Source organism: Ambystoma mexicanum, chromosome 6p, assembly GCF_040938575.1.
Source record: "Ambystoma mexicanum isolate Mex_15411 chromosome 6p, UKY_AmexF1_1, whole genome shotgun sequence".
In the NCBI taxonomy this organism is placed as follows: Eukaryota; Metazoa; Chordata; class Amphibia; order Caudata; family Ambystomatidae; genus Ambystoma; species Ambystoma mexicanum.
Window position 1 is genome coordinate 1,339,373,341 of NC_090935.1, and position 24,038 is coordinate 1,339,397,378.

Consider the following 24,038-nt stretch of genomic DNA (forward strand, 5'->3'; position numbering starts at 1 on the left):
ATTGAGAAGGAGGAATGGGCATAGTCCCTTCATTCGTTGTTCCTTTACTACCCTCATTAACTTCCACATCCTCATGTTGACCCGGGTGGTTCGATGGAAAATCGCCAATTTAGGTTATTAAACCAGAAATATTAGGTATATTATAACATCCTTCAGCATGATTAGAGTTCCCTTTTGGCAAATTGGTGAATGTAAGTACGTCCTGCTGCCTGCGAACAAGCACATTTCCATTCGCCAAATTGGTCATTTGATAGGAATCAAAGCTCGCCGGGAACGTTTTGAATGTTAGCCAACCTTTCAGCGGGATATACGATGGAGTTCCATATTGCTCTTTTTCAGTCATGGGTATATAAGAATCAGCATCATGGGTTGTCCCAGTCAAAGTGGACATAATGCAATCACTTATGTCAATTAAAGGCAAACCGACTGTTGTGCCCGCCACTTTAATAGAAGCTGTGGGCAGATCAAGACTCAACGCTGTGCTATTTTTCGCAAGGTCAATTGAATAAAAAGAGCGTATATTTGCAGATGTTGAGTACGCTCTTTCCTTCACTTTGGCCGTTGAGTCATTCGTAGGAATCAAAGCCTGTTTTGTTTTACAAAGTGTTCGTTTGAGACGCTCAATTAATTTCAGCATCTCAAGCTTAGAAGGCATGTCACAGTTAGGTTTTTATGCATAAAAAAACAACAATAATCCCAACAATCTGACTAGCACCCCAATTATAAAAGTTAACTTAACTGTCGCCACAAAACCCACAATAATTAATATTGTGTAGTATTACGGAAACAAACGGACAGGCGCCTGCCCGTTCTGACCAGCTCTGAACAGCGTCAGAACAGCCTTTGCAACAGGGCTTACACAAAGGCGCGCGTGCACCAGTCCTTATGATGGCTTATGGGTAAGTGGGCGGGAGGTATTAGAGTGGGGAAAACAAATTCTTTTTGCAAAAATGTGCTCACATTCGTTGGAAAACAGCAATTTAGTCTCAAAGCACACCTAATGAAAAAACCAAAACACAACTCGTGTGCTTATCAGAATCTTTTATCAATGTTCAAGTATAAATCCACAGTTGTTGTCGTACCGTGCTGCTTGTATGTCCAAAAGCAGACGAAAAACGCTTGCCAGTAGCAGCAGCAGGTGAAAACGCTGGAGAAAGCCACAGCCCAGCCACAGAACAGCCTCAGAACAGCCCTTGCAACAGGATTTACACACAGGCGCAAGTGGTGCCCTATTGTGAGTGTGCAAACGAGAAAGTGGAGTGAGAGTGTTAGAGGGAGTTTAGAGTGTGTGTGGGTAGTCTTTGAGAGAGTGACTGAGAAGGAGGTGGGATGGAGTAGGAGAAGGGAAAGTAGTGGGGGGGAAAAAGTCGTAAAATCAGGGGTTAAATGTAGATGTAAGGAGGTTAAATGTAAATGTAGAAGGAGAGGGGATAGAGGAGAAGGAAGTGGGGAAAAGAGAAGGTGGGTGGAGTTGGCAAGAGTAGCAGGAGAATGATGGCAGTAAGAGACAGGGATAGTAGCTCTACGACTTGAGTGAAAGGACACTGATTCAGTGAGAGTGTCTGACAGGCAAATAACACCTTTTGGCAAATAACCCCTTTTAGCACTAACTTTGATATTGTGGGATTAGCCTAGGAAGTTCCTAAGAGTGTTCAGATGCATCAGAGAGTTACCTGTATGTCATAAGCCAGCAAGCTATTAAATAGTGGGTGATGCCAGCAAGCTATTAAATAGGGGGATGCAATCTGAATATACTAACCTGGCGCGTAGGGACGCCTGTGTTGGGGACGTTTGGGGTCCTTTCTAGATTAGAGAGGGGGACGGGCCCTAAAGCCGGCGAAAGGAAAAACGAATAAAAACCCTTATACCGTCTTTTGGGAGTTGGTGTGTTCTGTGGCCATCTCCGACAGTGGCCGAACATGTCTTAAAGGAGCAAATTCCTTTGTTGGTGCTTGACATTGAATTTGTTTGATTTTGGAAGTTTAATTGTTTTCTTCGTTGTGTGAGAATTTCTGAAGTCACACTTTGGTCATGTGCCTTTGTTCAATTTGCCATAGTTTTTATTGTTTCAAACTTTTATGCAGTGCCATGAAGCTCTCGCCAAATAAGCATTGGTTTAGTGCAAACAGGGCTCCCTGTGACCAAAGGTTTGGTACTGCAGGAATCTGGTGAATTGAGTTCCCAGCAGCTATTGTGTCGATGCTTAGTAACTGCAGGAATGTTATAATACAGTGAATAAGCAGAGGTAGTGTTCATGGAGATGTGGGAGGCATAAACGCCTCAGTAAATGCAGAGTAGGAGGTTGAATGAAGTGAGGACTTTATAGCATGACAAGGTGGTGAAACAAAGATTTATTGGAGGCCACCTGAAACAGCAATTGCTTAGAATAAAAAAAAAGATAATTCAAGAAAATTAAACCATAGTGGGGGTTGTATATCATCCATATTGACTGACAAATTCAAAAGCCTAGTTACTTATTGTCTGCCTCCTGTAAGGTTAATTGATTAGAAGAGCAAACCTATGTTTAGGTACACACAACCACTCTAAATCTAGTTTGGGTAAATTATAATGTATGTTTCTTTCCCATTTGGTACCTTGCTAATAACCGCTTGATATCTACATGGTCCCCTTTTAACCCTCAATAGTCATTAAATAAATAATGGAGGGATTATTTAAATTGAGGAGGGACAGAAAATCCCATTTGGCGGTTCTTCACAGCAGAATGACAATGATATATGGTTTAGCAAGGTCACAAATCATTTCAAAATCGTATTGGTGGTGGCGGCGCAGGTGTACAGAGTTTTGGCCAATAAAAATTGATTTGGCGGGAATGAAGCTGGTATGTTCTAGAACACAGGGAGACAGAAAAGACTCCCTGTATAACACTGTAATCGAGTGAACAACAGAGTTTGAATAACTTTCATCCCAGAGTGCATGTTGGCTTGATAACTTTGATTTTGTCTCTCCATGCGCTATTCTCTATTGGAGTTTTATGTTAATATGACTCTGCCTTTCTCTCTGTATCCAAATTAGACTGATGAGCATGAACAGGCCATCTAGAGAAAATCCTCCGGAGCATGTGTGCTGTACAGGCAGATATTTGCTTGCAAATTGCTCCATTTGAAGTTCAATAGAATAATCTAAACTAAAGATGCTGTTGATGTATACTTTTAATCCAAAACCATGATTATTACACGTGGGCAATTACAGATGCCAGTAATTTGCAGTAATCCCCCCATGCAGCAGTTTGGGACTATAATCCCTTCTTCAAGTAGGACTACAATAAAACATCACAAACTTCTTTAAATATCTGCATTATGTGAAAAAAAAGAACTAAACACAGAATGCATGTGCCAATAAAAACTTGTGTATAGGCATAATATAAATGTCCAATAAATAAATATAGCAACACGGAAAATTACATGTAAACTATTATCTCCATCTTTTGCTTCAGTTTCCTGTTATAAAGAATTGTTCTGCACCCTTCTCATAGCGTATCTATATCACGTTCATTGACATGAAAGAAACCTGAACTAGACAAGGTCTTGTTACTATTTAGAATTGCAACTAAAGGATGCAGATCAACAAACTTTACACCAATTAAATTAACTAATGTATTTATCAGTTGTCAAACAGTAAAACTGTCATCAATGGAAGATGGACTCCACAATTAAGGAAATGTGCTCCAAGTAAATTCCTCATTGAGTCCATCCAGTGATGATGTTTATCGGGTGAACACCCAATACGTTTCAAGTTTGAATCTTGGTCTCTCTTTCTGACTTTCTCAGATTTGGTGGGATAAGTTAAAGACCGGATTTGTGCAACACTATATCGTTATGAATTGAAATATCTTGCACTTTCTTTGTTTCTTCATCATTGTTATTCCTGACATCTAATATGTGATCTGTGCTTCAAGCTTTTATTTGTCTGGTAGTTTCACCCACCATTTCTTTTTCACATGGGCATACAATTGCATACACTGTAAGATCTGTTAAACAAGTTACACATTGTACTAAATCTCCTTCCCATGTGTGGATGCGTAAACAAACACCTTTAATTACATTACATACAGAGCAGAATAAACAGGCAAACATTTTCACTTTTTGCAGTGGCCAAAACAGCTGGTTTGCTTTTGATCTAATATCTGCGGATACTAGGTGGCCCAAATATTTTGTTGTCTTTTGTAGGCAAATATTGTTCTAGATGCAGCAATAGATAATCATCCATGTGTAGTGAGCTTTTTTTCTTTTGTATCTAAAATTTCATGCCTTAAATTCATTTTTGAAAACAAATTGTAATACTTGCAATAAAAGACATGCTAAACATTGATTTTAGGAGCTCGAATCCGGCCCCAATCGATTGCATTGCCTCTTATACTGTAACATTACAGACTTGATCTCTAAAGTGACACAGATGACGTTCCACTTTTGAATATTTTTTCTTTTCTAATGTATTAATGCAATCAACTGAGGCCCTTATGCAATGTACTCCTTTGGTTACTTTTTTTACATAACGTCAATATTCTGAGATTAGTTCCAAAATGCCATCTGTTTGCAAAACAATTGGTCATTCTATGGATTTAGCAAACGTTTTGTGTACTTTGTATGACCTATACAGTGCTAGTGTGGTCAGGTAATCTGTAAGAAATGTTGCTTTCACCTCTTCATATGTTGTATTGTATCCCTTGTTTGATGATGCTATTGACTACTTTCTTCAGGCGTAATCTAGGATTGGTATCCAATTTCTGGTAAATTTCTTGATGGTTGCCCCAATGCTTTTTGTTGGTGGTGTGATTTCATTATTACAATAATCCCACTTTTATCAGCAGACTTTATTGCAATTGTTGAATCGTGTTGGAATGACTATCATAGATCTGCCTTCTTTTGACAAAATACGAGACTATGATTGTGAAATGGAAGAGCTGAAATTTCCTTTTCCAGGTTGCAACAAAATACACCCAGGCTTAATTGGGGCAATCGGAGAAAACATGCTTTTGGCAAAGGATTGTTTGAAAGGATTTTCAATCAGTGTATCAATAAATTGTCTTAGAATGTGCAGTTTTATTTTTCAAATAAATGGTTAAAGTTCTAAACGAGTTTCAAACTCATTATGCTGCAGTGGAACAACATGATCCTTTTTGCAATAGATTGGTTTCTTGCTTTTGGGAGTGTGTTGAGATAAAATAATCATGGCATCAGGGTGCAAAATTTTCACCCTCCAACTAGTCCTTTGCTAGTGATATTTGACTCTTGGCGAGTATGAAATTGTGTGCTGTGTGTGTATGCATAGCATTGAGGTTGAAACGTAACTTTTTTTATGGCTGACTAGTAACTTGCAACGGAAATGTTGACCCCCGATGGCAGTATTTTATGAGTAGCATGAGTTGTTGACATCTTCTCGTGCAGTTTCCCGCTCCCTTATTCATGTTTTGCCAGGACATGCTCTTAGGTTTTTGTGCTTTTCCTACCAGCCATTGACTTACTTGCTAGTAGTACTTGCATCTGGTTTCGTTTTGAAGGCTACTTTATTTATACAGCTCGGAAAACCAAGGCCCAAAGGCCTTGTGGAATTTAAGGTGATCAACCCGATCTTGAAGTTGAGCTGGAAGGGTGTTCCACATTTTCAGTGCCAAAACTGAAAAAGAGCGACCTAACCCTTCCCCCCTCATGCTCCCAACCCCTCCCCACAGTGTGAGCTTTCTTAAACCGGGGAACAACAAACAGTTTAGCAGCAGGTGCACAGAGTTCTAGATGGTGAATCACGTACCGTACAAGTTTAAGATTGAGGAATGAAGGGCAAGATTGTTGGGCAGCCCGACAATGTAAGGAATCTTGAACTACATGCACTGTTTAATTGGGAGCCAGTGAAGTTGACGTAATGGGGGGTAGTGAGACAGCCTCGGAGCAAATAGGGCCCGGCGTGCCGCAGTGTTCTCAGACACTTGAAGATGGTGCAACAAAAACTCTGGTTGTCCCAAATAGATGCCATTACAGTGGGCCATGATTGCAGCAGTGACTACCTGAGACTGAAGATGTAAAGGAATAAAAGCCAGCACCTTTTTTTTTTTAACAATTTTAAGTTTAAAAAAAGCCAATATTACACAATATTCCGCGCCTATCTGGACCCAGAAGAGTGTAATATGACTTCAAGGCTTTTAACTGAGGAAGTGTCTAAGAGATTATGGCCAAAAATCAGGGATCCATACACCATTGGACTTCTGGGGACCAATTGGCACAATCTTTATCCTAGCTACATTTTGCTTCAGACAGTTTTCCGACATCTAGCCTCCGATTTGAAGCCTGGCATGAGCTTAATCTTCTTGGAGGGTCCGATTTTTGGGGGAATTTAGTCAAGAAATCAGCTGTCATCCGCATAACCATAACCCACCATAAAATGAAATGAAATCCACCAGGGGCCAAAGATAAACCTTAAAAAGAAGGGAAAGGAGGAACCCTGGGGGACACTGCAAGAAATGGGTACCGTTTCTGACTTAAATGGGAACAAGGAAACTGTCTGAGAACGGTCAGCTAAAAAACAAGAAAACCAAGACCGAGGAAATCCAACAATACCAACAGCTTCCAGGCGTCCAAGCAAGACGACATGGTCAATCGTATCAATAGCCGCAGAAAGGTCAAACAAAATAAGAACTCCATCTCACCGCGGTCCTGGAGCATGGCCCTGTTGTCAAGGACCAAAATAATCAAGATTCCTTTCCTCTAAGAAGCCTGTAACCTTACTGAAAATAATGAAGAAAGGAATGAGATTCAAGATCACGTGAAAGATGGGGTAACAATCGACCCCATGTACTTTAATCAGCATTGTTAAAAAGAGATGGGACGATAGTTGGAAGGTTAAGCAGGATCAAGAGGAGGCATCTTTAGTAAAGGAGTGACCAATGCATGTTTTGGAATGGTGCCACTTAAAGAGAAGCACACTGCTTTGGTGTAAAGAGAAATCTAACTTGGTGGCAAGCATTGACGGGGATGTAAAGAAGAAGACGATTTAGGACATAAGCACGCTAAGGTTTAAAGAAAACTAATGAGTAGATGGGTTTAGATTGGCATATTTCTCTCCTGACCGGTGCCAACCGATCGGCTGGTTGTGCAGCTTTACTTAAAGCCATGCCTCAAAGGTCCAATTTGTCCGTATCTTTCAGAGATGTCATATTCCCTTCTAAAGATTGAGCTATTTCAGCTGGAAGAATACTTTTACTCCAGCAGCATTGAGACTAATGAAGCAGTGCACCAGGATCATGAGGAAAAGGAAGGAAAACTACAAAAGGGAGAAGAAATTGATCAGACCAAGTAACTGGCAGAGGTTCAAAAGTGGCTGTCAGGGTGTTACCTTTTAATATCCGTCGGTAGATGATTACGTAAATGGAGATGGTATCAGTGGAGGCAGCTGTCAGCTTTTCAGCATACAGATCAGATCAGATGGATCATTACCATGCACATAAAGTTGGAATAGGTCAATGAGAGATCAGTCCTCAGTTGAGCGAAGCTCTTAATAAAATTTAAAAATACAGGAGAAAATAAATAGAAAAATTAGGCGAAGCCTGAACAGGAGTTTGCAAAAATTCACCTGCCAAATTATGTGGAATGTGAATAACTAAGAATTCTAAGGTGCTTACATGCACCAGTGACCCACCACCTTCTAAGGCCGGGGTTGGCGATTCAGTCCTTAATCACATAATCGGGTGACAAAAGCTGAGCAATGTCGGGGTCAGAAGAAGCGGAGAACCAAGTTTCCATAATGCACAAAATGTCTGGCTTTGTATCATCAAGTAAAGATGTCATCCCAAGGCACCCCAGTCGATCTGGCATTAATCAAAAGGCCACAAACCAAGGAGGACTCTTGCACTGTACTAGACTTGATGAGCAAGGGATTAGGAGCAATAATCCTATTCGGAAAATCAGCAGGTGAACTAATGGTCGAATGACTCACAGTGGCCTCCATGTGAGCGGTGCAAAAACCAGGAGGGTAACCAGTGGTTGTCGGCGCAAGGGGAAATTAAATTCTCATTGAGTTTTCCCCAGGCCTTTAAATTTGACGCGAAGCCCTACGTTATTCTGCCATTTTTGAAAGAGCCAATGGCTACCATGCTCCTCCGAGGTGCAGATTGGCTTACTTTTGGTGCGCAGCAGGCATGCCCACTGCGTGGGTGCCAGCCCCGGCACATAAGTGCCACAGGGGATCACGTGGGCTGTGATGTGTAAAGTCCAGAAAGCACAGCCGAGACAAATCAGAAAAATGACTTTGGGCCTCATTAAAACTATGTCCGTCTGGAAACAAAGATGCCGGTAAACTTACCGGCACTGTTGTTTCCGGACCGGCATAAAACAACTCTGCGGGTGCCGTCCTGCCCGGCAGGTCAGACCTGCTGGGCGGAACAGCACCCGGCCGCAGAGTTGTCACTGAAGCTTGCGTGGTCCCCACTCGCATGGTGACTTAAATTTTACCGGCAGCTGACTTTCCGATCCACCAGGGTAGTAATCCCTGGTGTTACCAGGAAGTCGGGCACCAGTTAATCATTACGGATCCGGCGGCCACCCGCAGATATCACCAGCACAGTTACCACTGGATGGACCCGTAATGAGGCCCTTTTTTATAAATTTCTATTAATATGATAAAATAGAGCCATTTAAAACAAGTAAAATAAATGGAGCTTGGGCTTGTCTTGGGCATCTGGTTACCAGTCTTGTATCCCTATAAATGTTCAACTTCAGGGGGTAAAATAATTTGTCTGCTGTGAAGTAGGTTTTCGAAAAAAACATGTGAATATTTCCCACTCAAATTGGTAATCTAGTGTTTGCTTTCTCAATTTTTGTAATGTCGTTTTTAATAACTCTTCACAATAAGTGTTAATAAAATGATTAAGTTCCTCTTTGGTGACTTGCCAATCCTCTCTCGCCATGTTAGATGATTTGTCAGATGTTTCTGTTATTTAAAAGTCCTATTTTATTCCAGCACTTAAGGGCTTCAAAATAAGGCCAATGAATATTTCTTGAGGATCATTTTCCATTGATTAAATAGTCCTTGTTGTTTTTCAATAGCATAGGTCGTAATGGTATGCGTAATGTGAGAATGGTATGCATATTCATAATGTGTGACCGCTTGTAATGTTAAATCCACTTGTTTCTTGGGTTATTCAATTGTTTCCAAGATTATAGTCTGTTTTTCGGTTTGAATACATGTTTGTAACCTTTGATTGAAATGAGCGACGTTTCAAAACACTGTGATTGATATCTCACTTGTAATTTACTCTATTTGGTATTGGCATTTATTTTGCCAATTACGCTGACGACACGCAGGTTGTTATTAAACTCACTGGTGAGTATCTAAAAGATGTAGAGTATATTAACTCCATCTTCGCTGAAATCCAGAAGTGGATGGCGTTAAACTCACTGGCCCTCAACAATGCAAAAACAGAGCTGTTGATTTTAGGTACCCAGAAAAAACTGAAGAAACTTGACACAAAATATGACAACTTTCTGATTGGTCAACATATAATTCCTGTATCTAAGTCCGTAAAGACCTTGGGAGTTTACTTTGACCCGCAGCTATCCTTCACCCGTCAGGCCAATTACCTCAAATCCTCGTTTCATTATTATATTCAGCTTCTATGGCAGATTCGTCCCTATCTGTCTAAAGAGAACCTTGCTGTGATTGCAGCCGCCATTGTAAACTGCAAGCTGGATTATTGTAACAGTCTAATGATCGGTACCTCCTAGGCCAACATTAAAACTTTGCAGATTATACAAAATAATGCAGCACGCGCTGTAATGGGCAACATGCACATCTCTGACGCCAGGCGCAGCCTTCATTGGCTTCCAGTGAAACAGTGCTTACACCACAAAGGCCTTACTACTGTGTTTAAATGCCTTCATGGTCAAGCTCCATCTTACCTCGCTACTAGGATCAAAAAGAAACCTGTCACCCGTTCCTTGCGCTCAAGATGCAACACCGTCTTGGTTCAGCCCCCATCCATCCTGAAAAGATTTGGGGGTATTAGCTTTGACTCTTGAGCCCCGGCTCTCTGGAATGTACTCCCTAAATACCTTACTAATAGTGAGTCTCTGCCTATCTTCGAAAAGCAATTGAAGACCTTCCTGTTTGACAAAGGATAGGTCTCTTCTGTCTCTTTAGCATAGCTCTCTCGGTATTGAAATCAGTAATCCGCTATCTTTTCCTCATCCTGCTGGTCTTTGTGAGGTTTGGGTTCACCAAGTCTCCATGTCTCTTTGTTTTCCCTGTCTGACATTGTTTTTTGTTGTCTGTCTCCTTCTTCCTTTTGTGTGCGCCCCGAGGCCTATGGGTTATTGGCGCAATACAAGAATACAGATAGATAGATAATTTGTTTTTGCCTGATTTTGATTATCTGCACTTCTCCCCTTCCCCGCGCTTGCGCGATCTGAATGACACCAGGCCTAGTAAGACCGTTGTTTTGCCCTCCCTCTGTCTCCCCTTCCTTTGTCTTGTCTTGTGCCTAGAAACACTTGTGTACAGGTGCATTATAAATATCATATCATTTGTTCCGACATATGATCAGCATACCAACCAAGTCACCCAAACTTGGCAATTGAGTACCCCCCACACACTTCACACCAGACATCAAACCAATAACTACACCTCTGCAGCAAGCGGGCATTGTCACAGCTCCCAGCGAGTCCTAACACCATGGGAAAACAAGGCTTCCTTCCGGACAAAAATGCCTCTATGCTCTAAACACCGAAACCTTGAAACTGATCTACATGCAGAGCAGAGCTCTGGGCTCTTCCGGTCTGCATGCATCGACACAATAGTTATCTTGCTTGCATTTTCCCTCATGCCTTATTAGTCTAACCCACACCCTTCTCTTCCAGATAGTGCCTGGAGATCATACAAATGGCAACAGAGTGCGGTGCAGTTTAAATCGCAGTAGCATAGCATCATTTCATGACTTGGAGGTAAGGTATGCAGTTTATTGATTTCACTAAATGTTTTTTGCCGCAAATCGTATTTTTAAATTGTACATTATGCCTGCCATGTAGTAGAGAAAATGCAATCTTTTTAAAATGCTAAATTACTTTGCTTTTACCTTCTCGGAATACTTAACGTGAACAAACGTCTGTTTTTTTTTTTAAATGTAATTTACTTTCCATATGTCTGCACATATACTTCCTAGGCGCTTGTCTGTAGCAAGTTATTTTAATTTTACTGTTATTGTCGTGTGTGTGTATACAAAATTAAAATCAATTGGAAGTTCTTTTTAAAAGTAGGTCTTTTAGTATGGGGATGCCCCAGAGACTAAAAAGGCCTCCAGGTGTCCAAATCACTGACGTGGAGCGCTGGGAACCTGAAATATTTGAGTGACGTGTTTTCTATATACGATGTACGGCTTGTCTATGATGGTAATCCTTTCCCTAAATTGGGCAGCACTTTTATGTGATGTGGCCAACCAGTATACAAATATTTGTTAACTATTGACATCTGGGTTGGAGTATGGGGATACTCCCCTAGGCCCAGCATACCCTGGCTTGTGGTGGCACCTGCTACCCCTGCCGACCCTACCATCCACCAACAAGGTCAGACGGGGCAATTTGACACAGTAGGAAGAAGTACAGGGGCAATGAGGGGTTTAATGGGGTGGCAGGTGGGAGGGGACCAGAGATATAAATGTGAAAGCACAAAGTCCTGGCCATTCCTGTGCTCTGGGACTAATAGGAAAATGACCTAGACAATCGAGAGTTATTGGGGATTTTAGGATTAGTAAAGCACTAAAAGGGCGAGAAATATGGGGTGTGAATTGGGAATGTGAGAGCGGTGGTGGAGGAGAAGGACCAAGAGGAGCAATTTGAGTGTTGCCGCACAATCGTTTTCGATACTTAAACCAGAAGGAACGCCTGTTGCCAATAGTCTTCTAGGGATTGATGACCCCATGCTGGCCAAAGACATCAGAAGGATGAAGTGGTTCGCAAGTTTTGGATTTTCGCAAAGGCAATGAATAGGGAAGAAATGCTCGACTGTGAGGGGTATGTCGCTGCATCTCTGAAGTCCAGGTACTTCCTGCTCTTTGAGGAACAACCAGAGAAGGAGTTAAAGCATGCTGCAGCGATCTAAATACTCTGCGACTGAGTGAACCATGGACAGTCGGCACAAGGCTCAATAACTGGCACTGTGTTTTGACAATGTATCCCTTTTGTTTGTGTTGCAGCCCCTAAATCCTGTAGGCATTCAAGACCTCATTCCCTGAATGCCTAAATCCAAAGGTGAAAGTGGTTTGAAGGATGAGCTGTGGCATCATGGGTAATGAGGAGCATGGTTGGTCCATAAGCTGTGAAAATCATTTGTTTCACCAATGCTGTGTTTTTTTCTTTTACCAGTTAGATTTCGTTGTCCAGTGAGGTTTATCATCCTAGTTTGTTTTTTAGCTTCCCTTGGTCCCCATTGGCGCCCTTGTAGTTCTTTGACTAGAAATAAATGGGTTCGATCTTACACTTTAACTAAATTATCGTGTGTTCTATCATTCCCACAGTGTGACAAGTCACAGACCAGACGTGTTTTATGGTGCACACGACCTCGTATTTGTATTTTGAATGCAAAGTCAAGACCTAAACTCTTCACCTAAAATAATGTAACCATTCACTTGCTAATTTTGACCCCTGTATGGCAATCACTTACTTTGGAAGTTATGGTTGCTGCATTGCAAGTCTGCCCACTAAATTGTACCTTGCCCCTCAGGTCAAAAGTTGCCAATCTCCCTGTTGTTGGGTTCCATCTTAAGCAAATGATAAACTATATGGAATGGTGCAGCAATATTGAATGTTCTTGTTTCTGTAGTTGTTGAGTGATCAGTTGATATTCTCTATTTTGTGCCGAGACAACCTGAACAATTGCACTTGATAACTGCTAAAACCAATGCGAGGTTTCCCTCTCGCTACAGACAAAATTCTCTTCATGGCAGAGGAGTGCAACTTCACAGTGGTAGCCCTTGGTCTATCCTTAGTGGAGCTGATTTGAGGACAGCCTGTGCTTTGGGCCAGCTATGCGCAGTTGATTGTGAAATCCAAACCATTGTTTGGTGGGTGAAGGATATCAAACAAAGACCACAGAAAACCTGGCAGATCAGAATCATTCATCCCCTCTTGAGGTTTCCTCTGCAGGACTCATTCTTCAGGTCCTCAACTTTGTTCAGTAATTGTGTAGTGAGTGTCTGGATAGTCATGAACACCCCCTGTAATTTAGAGATTTTATGAGATAATTAAGTAAATGACTCCTCATTAACGTCAGCTCTCTCATCTGAGAACTGGATTGCCAAATTAATGCTCTCAAGGGACTGCATTTCTAGGAGCGCCTAATCCTCCTGTTTGATACCGTCCATCAAGTCTCCTAGAAAGGTGGTATGGTCCTCCTTGGTAAAAATGACCGGAAGCTTAACAATTTACAAAAGTAGGCGTTGGCACAGGCAGAGCCACCACAATGGGACACTGAGCTTCCCCGAGTAGTGGATGGAGCAGATGCATTTATTAAACAGTCTATTGTGTTATTTCGTTTTTGCTTTCATTGTCCTGACATAAGTGTGACATAGTAGCTGTTCCTATAGCAGCTGTATGAGGTGATGGGAGAGGCAAATGGAGTTCACAAATTAAGCCACAATGTTGGACACTCACTTGGTGTAGCCTGAATCGGGGGCCTCCTACAATCACCAACTGTGCTCGAGTAAGTAATCCTGCTAAAGGGTTACACAGAACTCTCGCCTGAGACTCTCACTTGCTGAATTTTAGACTGAATACGGAGATCCTTCCCAATGGGAGAACAGCATAGTATTCATCCAACTTCAATCTCCAGTCATGAAATCAGGTAAATTCCTGCATCAACTCAAGGATGGGTGAATCCACAAGAGCCCTGCATTGGCAAGTCTCCCCAGAGGCTGCTGTTGGGTGCAAAGATCCCACACACTTGTGCACTCTCTTGCACCCACTCCACTCTGATGCGGAGACACCCACAAGGCTTCCAATGTGGACACCCAAAGCACACCTCCTCGAAGTTGTGATTCAGAACTGCAGGTCAGGTGCACAGGGAATGTGCTGGAAGGCCCTGTGGTATGCCTGCTCTAAGCCTGGCATAGATGTGGCAGCCCAGTTACCTTGCTGCTTGCCGGCCGCTGTGCTAACATGGTCCTATTCACACCAGAAAGTGTGCCTCAACACCAGCTGCCCTGTATTTTCACCGGCTGCCTTGGGCGGAGGGGGGGGAATTCTGTCCTAGAATTATCCCAGCCACGGGGTAGCAAGGCTGAGAGCAGGCACCATCTTAAAGCGCTTAACTGCGGAAGTGGACATAGCCTACAATGATTCCTTATGGAAATTCATCAAGACCATTCCTGCCCTCCGTTGTTATGGGGTTAATACAAGACACCAGTTAAAGGAAGACTCTGAGCCCCCTGCAAGTGTTGGTAAGCCGGTCCACAAAAAAGAAATGCAGCAAACTTGCCAGGTGGAAGCACCACAGGAGAACCTTCTACAGAGCAGTCATTATGACCACTCACCTACGTTTGCCGTTTTATAGAACCTCTTGAGCCTCTGATAAGTGCAAGAACAATGCTTGTCCGTTCCTTTAAAAAGAAAAAAAGACTCGGGACCTTTCTATGAATTAATCTGGAAAACCTTCGTCTGCGGCCTTTCTGTTTAGACATGATGCTGTATTTTCAGTGGGGGAGGAAGAGATGTAAATCCTCTCAGAATTATGTTAAAACAAATAAAAATAAAGATCAAAAAGTGAAGTGGACCGCAATAAGAGTGATAAGTGAATTGGGCAAGGCAATGTAATGTAAATAAATATGTTTATTGTAACCATAAACTTAGATTAAATATACATAAGAGGAGGGAGACAACTTGCAGCACCAAGAGCTGGACGGTTGTGATTCAATTCCCGTCCTTCGTTCTGGAACTCCGGTGACTTGCTTGCTAATGTTCTGATCTCTCCATGCCATGGTATAGTCAGGCATGTCCCGTAGAGATCAGGCAGCAACCATCCGTATTGTAGATGCTACACATCTCCTTTCCTTTATATTGTTCACCAACTATAAACAATAACTATATACAAGGAACTCATGGAACAAAGTTCTCATCTGGCTCATGTAAACTCCACATAGTCCTCCATTTTCTTTATATTGTTCACAAACTATATACAAGAAACTCCTGGAACCTAGTTCTCATCTGGTTCATGTAAACTCCACATAGTCCTCCATCTTTTTCGGCAAACGATATGCTCTGCCAGATCTAGACATGCATCCACCATGTCTGGAGATGGTTGGCAAGGAAAATTGAAGTTGCTCAGATTTGTTATTACACTTCTTCTCAACAGCACTACCACATTTCTTCACACTACTGTTTAAATTTCTAGAAACTTTATCATCTCTGACTAAATCCTGATCTACATTTTCCTTATTCTTCTTGTTACACTCATTACTTTCACACATCCAAATTCTTTCTACATTCCATATCCTTTTGTCCTCTGTCCTGACAGCATGACGAAAAGCCTCTATAACTCTAATAGGGTTGGACCATTTGCATGGTCCATTTCTTAGAGCAGGAGGGAGTAACACCTTGACCAACTTACCCACAGCTGTAGACATATCATACTTGTTGCTACGTACTTTCTTATCATAGTTTACTTTGTTTCTCTTTTGTGTTTTCCTAATTTTGTCTTTTGCATGGGCTAAATTCTTTTCTATTTCCTTATTCTCCTTTACGAGCCAAATGGGAGCTAACTTAGTGTTCGCTTTTCTTCCTCTACTATACTCAAAGGGAGATAGACCTGTACTGGTGTGTGGGGTAAAGCGATGGGCAATTATTTTCTCCTTGACTGCATCCTCCCAATCTATCCCATTGGCCCAAGCCATTCTGATGGTTTCTTTCAAGATTTTATTAAATCGTTCCACTAATCCATTCGTCTGGGGATGATAAATAGAACTAGTCTTGTGCTCAATAGTAAATTTTTTACAGAATTCTGCCACTTCTTTAGATTTAAATTGGGTACCATTATCGGAAAGAATACTTCCCGGATATCCCTCTCTCTCACATAAATTTGATAAAAATTCAACTACAGTTTTACCTGTGATACTAGGGGCAATTAAAATCTCTGCCCACCTGGTGAGTAGATCTATGACTACCAGACAATATTTTTGTACACCCTTGCAACATATGGGACCTAAAACATCCATGCTTATATCCTTCCAAACACTACTGGGAATATCAGTAATAACCATTGGTTGCCTAGAACCCACACATCTCTTTTCATCATTGCAACAAAGGATACATTCCCTAATAAATCGCTCGATCTGCAGGTCACAACCAGGCCACCAATAGTCGTTCCTAATTCTTTGTTTGGTCTTTATCACTCCTTGATGACCTTCGTGACCAAGCTCTATAATCTTCAAACGCAGATCCGTCGGAGGGATGACTTTATCTCCCCTCATTACTAAATCACCCTGAACATGTAGTTCATCTGCAACAGGCCAAAAAACGCTTAATCCAACCTCTTCAAATTTTGATTTCTTCATAAAACCTTGGCTTAAAATTAATTCTTTCAATTTCTTGATGTCATCATCATTAGATTCAGCGTGATCCCAAACATCCTTAGAGATGGAGGAAGATTCTACACAAAAGACAACTTCATTATCTTCGTCTTCATCTACAATCTCAGAAATGTTAGTCAATCGAGATAAGCAATCGGCAGACACATTTTTTATTCCTGGAACATATATCACGGTGTAGTTGAACTCTTGCAGCATCATCACCCATCTTCTCATCCTGTTGGATACTTTATTAAGACCTTTTGACATGAATACTTGAGTTAACGGCTTATGATCAGTTCGAAACTCAACTTGGTTTCCCCATATGAAGCTTCTAAACTTGTCAGCTGCCCACTTAATAGCTAAAGCTTCCTTCTCTATAGTGGCATATGAAGTCTCTGCTCCCTTAAGTAATCTTGAAGCAAAAGCGATTATTGCTTCTTGGCCATCCTTCTCTTGAGACAATACAGCCCCCAAGCCTATGTTACTGGCATCTGTAGTGATGATGATCTTGTCATTGATACAAAAATTCTTCAATGCCGGAGCAGAATTTATTGCACTTTTTATAAAATTGAATTCACTTTCACATTCCATGTTCCATTCAAACATTTTCCTCTTAAGTGCTTCTCTTAAAGGGACAGTGTGGATGGCAAAATCCTTGACAAATTTTGAGTAATACTCAGCCATGCCAATGAATGTGCGAATCTCATCTTTGTTATTCGGACTCGGCATCCCCAAAATAGTATTGACCAATTGCGGTTTTGGAAGAATCCCTTCTGCTGTAATTTTATGTCCCAAATATTCAATTTCTGTGCAATTTATCTTACATTTGTCTTTGCTTAATGTCATTCCTGCATCGCATAATTTTTTACATACATGTAGTAACCTCTTGTCATGTAGTTGTTGAGTATCGGCATGAATCAATATATCGTCTTGAAAACAAATCACTCCTTTAGTATTCTTGAACATGCTATACATGACCTTTTGGAAAACTGACGCTGCCGACACCAATCCAAAAGGCATTCTTTTAAACTGATACAACCCGTCAGGTGTTATGAAAGCAGTAAGTTTCCTTGAACTTCTGTGTAGTTTAATCTGATGGTAAGCGGAGGATAGATCTAACGTTGAAAATATTTTAGAAGGCCCAATTGTAGAAACAATTTCCTGTATATTTGGTAAAGGATGGCGATCAGGTATGACGCATTTATTCAACTCACGCAGGTCAACACAAATTCTAAGTTTTCCTGATTTCTTTTTTATAATGACTAGTGGGGAAACCCATTCACTGGCATCAATACTTTCTATGATTCCATCTTCTTCCATCTTCCTTCTCTCCTTACTGACTTCTTCTCTTACAGCTAAAGGAATGCTTCTTAATCTTTGGGCTACAGGTTTCTTGTCTGGTTTGAGTAATATCTGATGGGTATATCCTTGGAGACATCCTATCTTGTCTCGAAATACCTGTATCAAACCAGCCTTGCGTATAACATCATTGTCATTGATCAATTCAGAATTAGCACTGCTTATAGACAAAACAGTTTCCTCGCTGGTGGAATCCACTTTCACTCGTAATTTGCTCTGGTGAGTCCAGCTGAGTAGAGCCGTTTTCCCTTCACCAGTGATATATATCTTGCCTTTGGCAATCCTGTTCTTAAATTTCAATTTTCCCCAATGCCAACCGATAACATTAATCTTCACACCTCCATAAGCTCTAGGATTGATATCCGTTTCATGTAAATATTCATGTTTATTCTTGTTCCACAATTGCCTCGGTAAGAGTGTATATTTTGCACCGGTATCAATCATCATGCATACTTCATTACCATCAATGGACACCATAGCTCTGGGACTTTCCAACACTTCTTCATCATCATCATCGGTAATGGTACACACGCAATCCTCTTGACTTTCCTTCTCACTGCTATCATTATCAGAATTATCTCCTATCCAATTCATGGCGTCATCACGTGATCTGCAACATTTAGAGAAGTGCCCCTTCCCTTTGCACTTACTGCAAATGATTTTTAATGCTGGACAATCTGGATCATCAGCCCAATGATTCACGTTGCCACACCTGTAACACCTTCCTGGGCGTTTTTTTCCAGTTTCCTTAATGGATTCTCTGAACTGTCTTTTTTTAGAGGCTTCATATGATAAACTTTTTTGATCATATTTGTTTAATTTTTTATCTGTTCTCAACATATTGCATTGTTGTTTGGTGACATATCTCTTCTTAAAGGTATTATCCTTGATCATAGCAACTGATTCCTCATCAGGTGCATCATGCATTTTACTAATGCCGCTTCCTATTTTTACTTGTTTCATCTTGTTCTCCAATTCTTTGACACACTCTTCCGTGTGTTCTACTTCTTTTGCCACTCGGAGAACAGTGTCGAGGGAAGGATCACTTTCCGACCACAACCTTTCCCTCACTTTGCTACTGCGACACTCTAGCATAAATTGGTCTCTGAGTCTCTCATCCAGCTGCTCATTGAAATTGCATGACTTCGACAATTTCCTTAATGCAGTGACAAACTTCTCCACACTTTCTCCCTCCTCTTGTGTGCGTTTGCCAAACTTATAACGTTCCAAAATTATGCTCACTTTCTTTTCAAAATGTTTGTCTATTTTTTTCACAGCTCTCTGATAATCATTTAGATCAACACTCTCCTCATCTGTTAATTCTGGAAGTGTTTCATATTTTTCTTGTCCAACAGGACCTAAACAGTGCAAGAGTAGTGACTTCCTCTTCTCTGCGCTACAATTAGGACCACAAATTACTCCTGCATAGTGTTCAAAGGACTTTATCCACCTCTTCCAGGGCAACGCAGGTTCATCAGTGCTAGGCATAAAGAAAGCAGGTGGAGGCACACTACTAAATGCCATGATCAGTTATGTTTATTTAATATCGTATATATGATTCAATTAAGACTCCATACAATGCATAATTGTGCAAATCCGACTATGCTTGAGTATTGTAATGTCCATGCAGGTGCGATGCACCGGAATTTCCTGCAAGATCCTTGTAAATACGTATGTGTTTACTTTTAATAGGGTAATTAGCCAAATACCCCCTTTTTTTTTTTTTTATTTGCATCCCATAAAGGAATGGATCCTTAACATATTTCAGAGGATAATTCTCCAGTTGTGATATTCCTTGCCTTATTTCAACAACGTTTCAGCATTTTCACTACGTAAAAGAAACAGAAACTTGCACTGGAGAAATAGATGTACTGCCCCTTTAAGGGTTCCTTCTCCCTTCGCTGCCTTCACGCATGCGCGAGAATCGCTGTGATTTATGAGTCCTCGGCGTGTAACACACAGCCCTCTCACACCATCATGGTCGCTCTATTTGATGAACAGCTGGTTACAGCACTGCAAGAGACTTTAAAGATAGTTTGAAGTAAGCGTCACCTTCAGGAACTCGACGACGGAGCCGCTGCTACGCTCGGGCAAGAACGGAGCAGCTCCGTTGACATCACTGAGCCATCCTCGTCGCCATTTGAAGTGGACCGCAATAAGAGTGATAAGTGAATTGGGCAAGGCAATGTAATGTAAATAAATATGTTTATTGTAACCATAAACTTAGATTAAATATACATAAGAGGAGGGAGACAACTTGCAGCACCAAGAGCTGGACGGTTGTGATTCAATTCCCGTCCTTCGTTCTGGAACTCCGGTGACTTGCTTGCTAATGTTCTGATCTCTCCATGCCATGGTATAGTCAGGCATGTCCCGTAGAGATCAGGCAGCAACCATCCGTATTGTAGCAGGCAATCCCAGATCGGTGCCTTTACTCAAGCACAAAGATGGGAACAAGTGGTGAGCCAGGTTATAAGAATGTGCACAAAGTGGGTCATAGAGCTGGGACAAGACATAAAAACGGGTGACGTGCAAAACGAAATGTTAACCTAGGGGGCAGGCAATGTATCATACAAATGTATTATTACACACCACTGGACAGAGTGATGAAATCGGGTAGTAAGGATTGAGGGTGAGTGGTGGGGGGGGGAGAGGTGCCTAGTTCATGCGACAGTGAGGTTGGGTGAAGAGGGGGACTAGAGGGAACAAGAGTGCGGGTAATGTGTTCATTTTGTGAATTGGCGATGAAGGAAGATCCCAGTTTTTTTTAACCCCAAACATTTTATGGAACATTCTTCATGTGGTATCCCCTAAAGCATGAGCATCACCAAATTAAACATTAGGTTATGAGATAAACCAGAGAGTTTGTGCTAGGGGGTAATTAAGTGTCCACCACTGATGCTGGTACTTTGTAACGTGATCAGTGATTTTGTTTTTGTTTTTTGGTTTTAGTTAATTAAGGGAAATATTGGTCACAAGTACCTCATTACACATTTGGTGACCACTACAGGTAGCACTGGCACTTCATAAAAATGTTATCTTTTAAACTATACGGGTGGGTAGCTCACGAATCAATTGCCCCCCCCTATTCATCCCCCGCTCACGTGGGGTCAACGTGCACTTTACAAGTTTGAATCCCTCAACACTGCTAATTCAGCTTTCCATCCTCCCTGCTTGGAAAAAGGAGTACCATTAATTGGGGTCACGGCACTTAGAAGCAGGAGGAGTAGACAGTAATACATTTTGTTGGAGCATCATAAGAAGTACAAAAATGGTATAGTATGCTGGCTTTTGAACTCGCAGTAGTGCTGAAGCAATAACTTAAGAATTAAGAAACCAGTGTGGTCTTCGCCCAGACGATAACGTAAGACATTTTGTAGCAAGAATAACAAAAGAAATCCACACCTTTGTTGGACGTGAAGATATAGGACACTTTGATTAAACCCTAAAGAATTACTTGGTAATCACGTTTTTCACAAATGAAGACTGGTACATTCTGGCACAACATCATTCACGGGTACATTGACAAGCAACCCGATTCTGATTCAAGCAACATACTCTGATGTATCAAATGCCTGCGTGGTTCCTATGTGTGAATAAAACGAAAATAAAACGAAAGCTCAACAGTCGTGATCACTAACTCCATCTCTTTTTATAAAAATTTTTTTCATTTATTTTATTGCTCATTTATACTGCGCTTATTACCAGCTTAATAATTGCCCCAGAGCTATCATTCTGTCTGACTACACCGCTTCTGGCCGAGGCTTCTCCGTCACAGAATTAACATTCTGGAGTTTCACCTAGAGAAGAACGTATAGAGATGCGCAGAAAAACAAGCCACCCAGCTTCCAGTATTGTCCAAGCAGACATTCGAGCCCCACACAATTACAAGTCCAATTTCCATGAACACCGAAAATAAACTTTTACAAGAGAGGAATGTTGGGTTTAGACCCCAAGCACAAAGGATTCCCTGAAGAACAACGATGAGTTATATTTAAACTATTACCAGGGTGAAAAGGTCACATAGCAATATACTAGCCAGGCATGGAAAGTCACTCTGCCCCTCAACACAGCCTGTTTGTCTTTCCTTTTGTATGTGCATTTTGACAAATGTCATAATTTAAAGGGTGAACAGGCCATTTATGCACCAAATAAAATTTCACAACAATCGAGCTAGTAACATGTTTATTCTGATAGCTTATTCTCCTACAGTAGTTTAGCTTTTTTGCAATTTCTGTTCTTTTAGACACATTAATACATTTTGAGCAGCATTTACCTGCTCTCAAACCAACACAATATTCAGGATAGCCCTCAACACAGCACATCATTTCTGACTCGCCAATGGCTAGTAAGGGGTTCACAGTTTTGCAGCCTGTTTGTTGAAGAATTTTTCTCCCTTGACCAACCTGCACAGACTGCAATCAGGATTACTTGGGGCGCCTTAAAGGCATATGAGAGGACTTGCTCATTAGCAACAACATCCAATCTAACTAAAATCTGTAAACAAACCCCAGCTTCCCAACAGGATGAACTGAAGACGTGGGAAGAGCACTATAAAACATGGCCTCTAGGAAATCACTCTAGATTAGATGGCCCTCATGTAATCCCCGCTACAAGAACCATCTCCTCCAATGGGGAGGACACTGGGAGCTTGAATGACCCACTCAGCTAGACCCATAATACATCTCTGATATGTAGATATTGAAAGATTCTCCTTCTCACCAAATCTAATTTACATCTTTAACTTTTCAAAAGTTTTCCATTCCGCCCCTGTCCTAGATTTGGTCAGACAGGTTATGAACTTTGTAATCGACCCAGATTTGTAAAATATGGTGTAATCTTTTGCATTTCTGGGAGTGAATCATTCCTTTGTTGGACGGCAAGTGTTCACTGTTCCCCCCCAGACCTTCCTCCACCGCCCCATCGTGCCTTATTTAGAAGTTCTCGCAAAGCATGGATCACAGATTTGTCTGTGGGGTGTATGCGGGAGGTAGCAAATCCTTGCTCGATGCGTCATTCAGAATTTGCATTGAAGTGAAGGGTGCCCTTCAGTCACAGCCCACATGGATAGCCAAGTTATTTCTGTTGCTATATACCCATTTGACAATTTTCCTTTGTGCTGCCCCGTAGTAGATTTGCAGCTGTGCAACACCAAAACCACCCTCCCAAGCCAAACGATGGAGTGACAAGGTCCACTCTTGGGATTCCAACCTTTCACAACAACTTGCAGATACTACCCAGTTTTTGGAACTCTGCTTTAGGAATCGTAAATTGAGTGAACTGTACACTAGCAGCTGCTTTTGTAGTTTGGCAACATGTCAAATGGCCTCAATAACACACATGGCCTCAATAACACACCAACTCCAAGAGGCAGTTCAAGGTTTTTTACTTTAATTCAACAGAGGGCCTAATTGCTGTCCCCCTGTCTAACCTAAGGGGCACCTGCTGTCTTCTCTTGCACACTCTCGCTCTCTCTCTCCCCTACTCTCTCTTCTGTCCTCTAATCTTCCTCTCTTCTCTCTTTCTTTTGCCTAACCAAGTATAAAATCAGCAGTGTCGCATAGCAATTTGCTATGCAATTCTGTAGTTTTGCTAATCAAATGAACTCTTGTGTAGCAAAGTTAGCTATTTAAGTTGCCCTCTTCAATGACAGCACAGCTCGCCCTGCATTCCTCTTACCGTCGGTGCTCTCTTCACCCTCTTTTCTCTGTTCACCTCTAGTGCTAATGGAGGGAAAGTGCAGCAGTAATCCACTCCTCTACTCTTACGTGCCAAATGCATATGTAGGAGTGCAATAATTTGTTTTTCAAATAATTGCAAACCGGAAGTAATCGGGATAATACTTTTATTAAGCTTTTTATATCCTGTCTGGCAAAGACGAGTAATTGTCAAAATTATATCTTTTAAAAAGACAGTCATGCAATTCCATTCCTAAAATGTAAGATAATAAATAATTACAGTATTGAGACTGTAAAACCTTGCATCGACCCATGCTTTATAGTAAAGTTTAGAAAATGTACATTATCACATAATCATATGCTTTTGATGGCACACTTAGTTCTGGAACCTGCAGGTTGCATATGTCTTGCAACTGGTGATCAACCCATGATCTAACCCATGC

General features: G+C 41.4%; 1 protein-coding gene across 2 annotated transcripts in view; it reads left to right on the plus strand.

Moving 5' to 3' along the window:
• The window catches only part of JAK2 (Janus kinase 2), a 1,999,562-nt gene that overhangs the window by 17,729 nt on the left and 1,957,795 nt on the right, over positions 1-24,038 (plus strand). The window contains exon 2 of one of the 2 annotated variants that reach the window (XM_069626008.1): positions 10,863-10,951. The gene's annotated coding sequence lies outside the window, so the exon portion shown is untranslated. The remainder of the gene's footprint in view (positions 1-10,862; positions 10,952-24,038) is intronic. The other variant, XM_069626007.1, reaches the window with a different exon arrangement.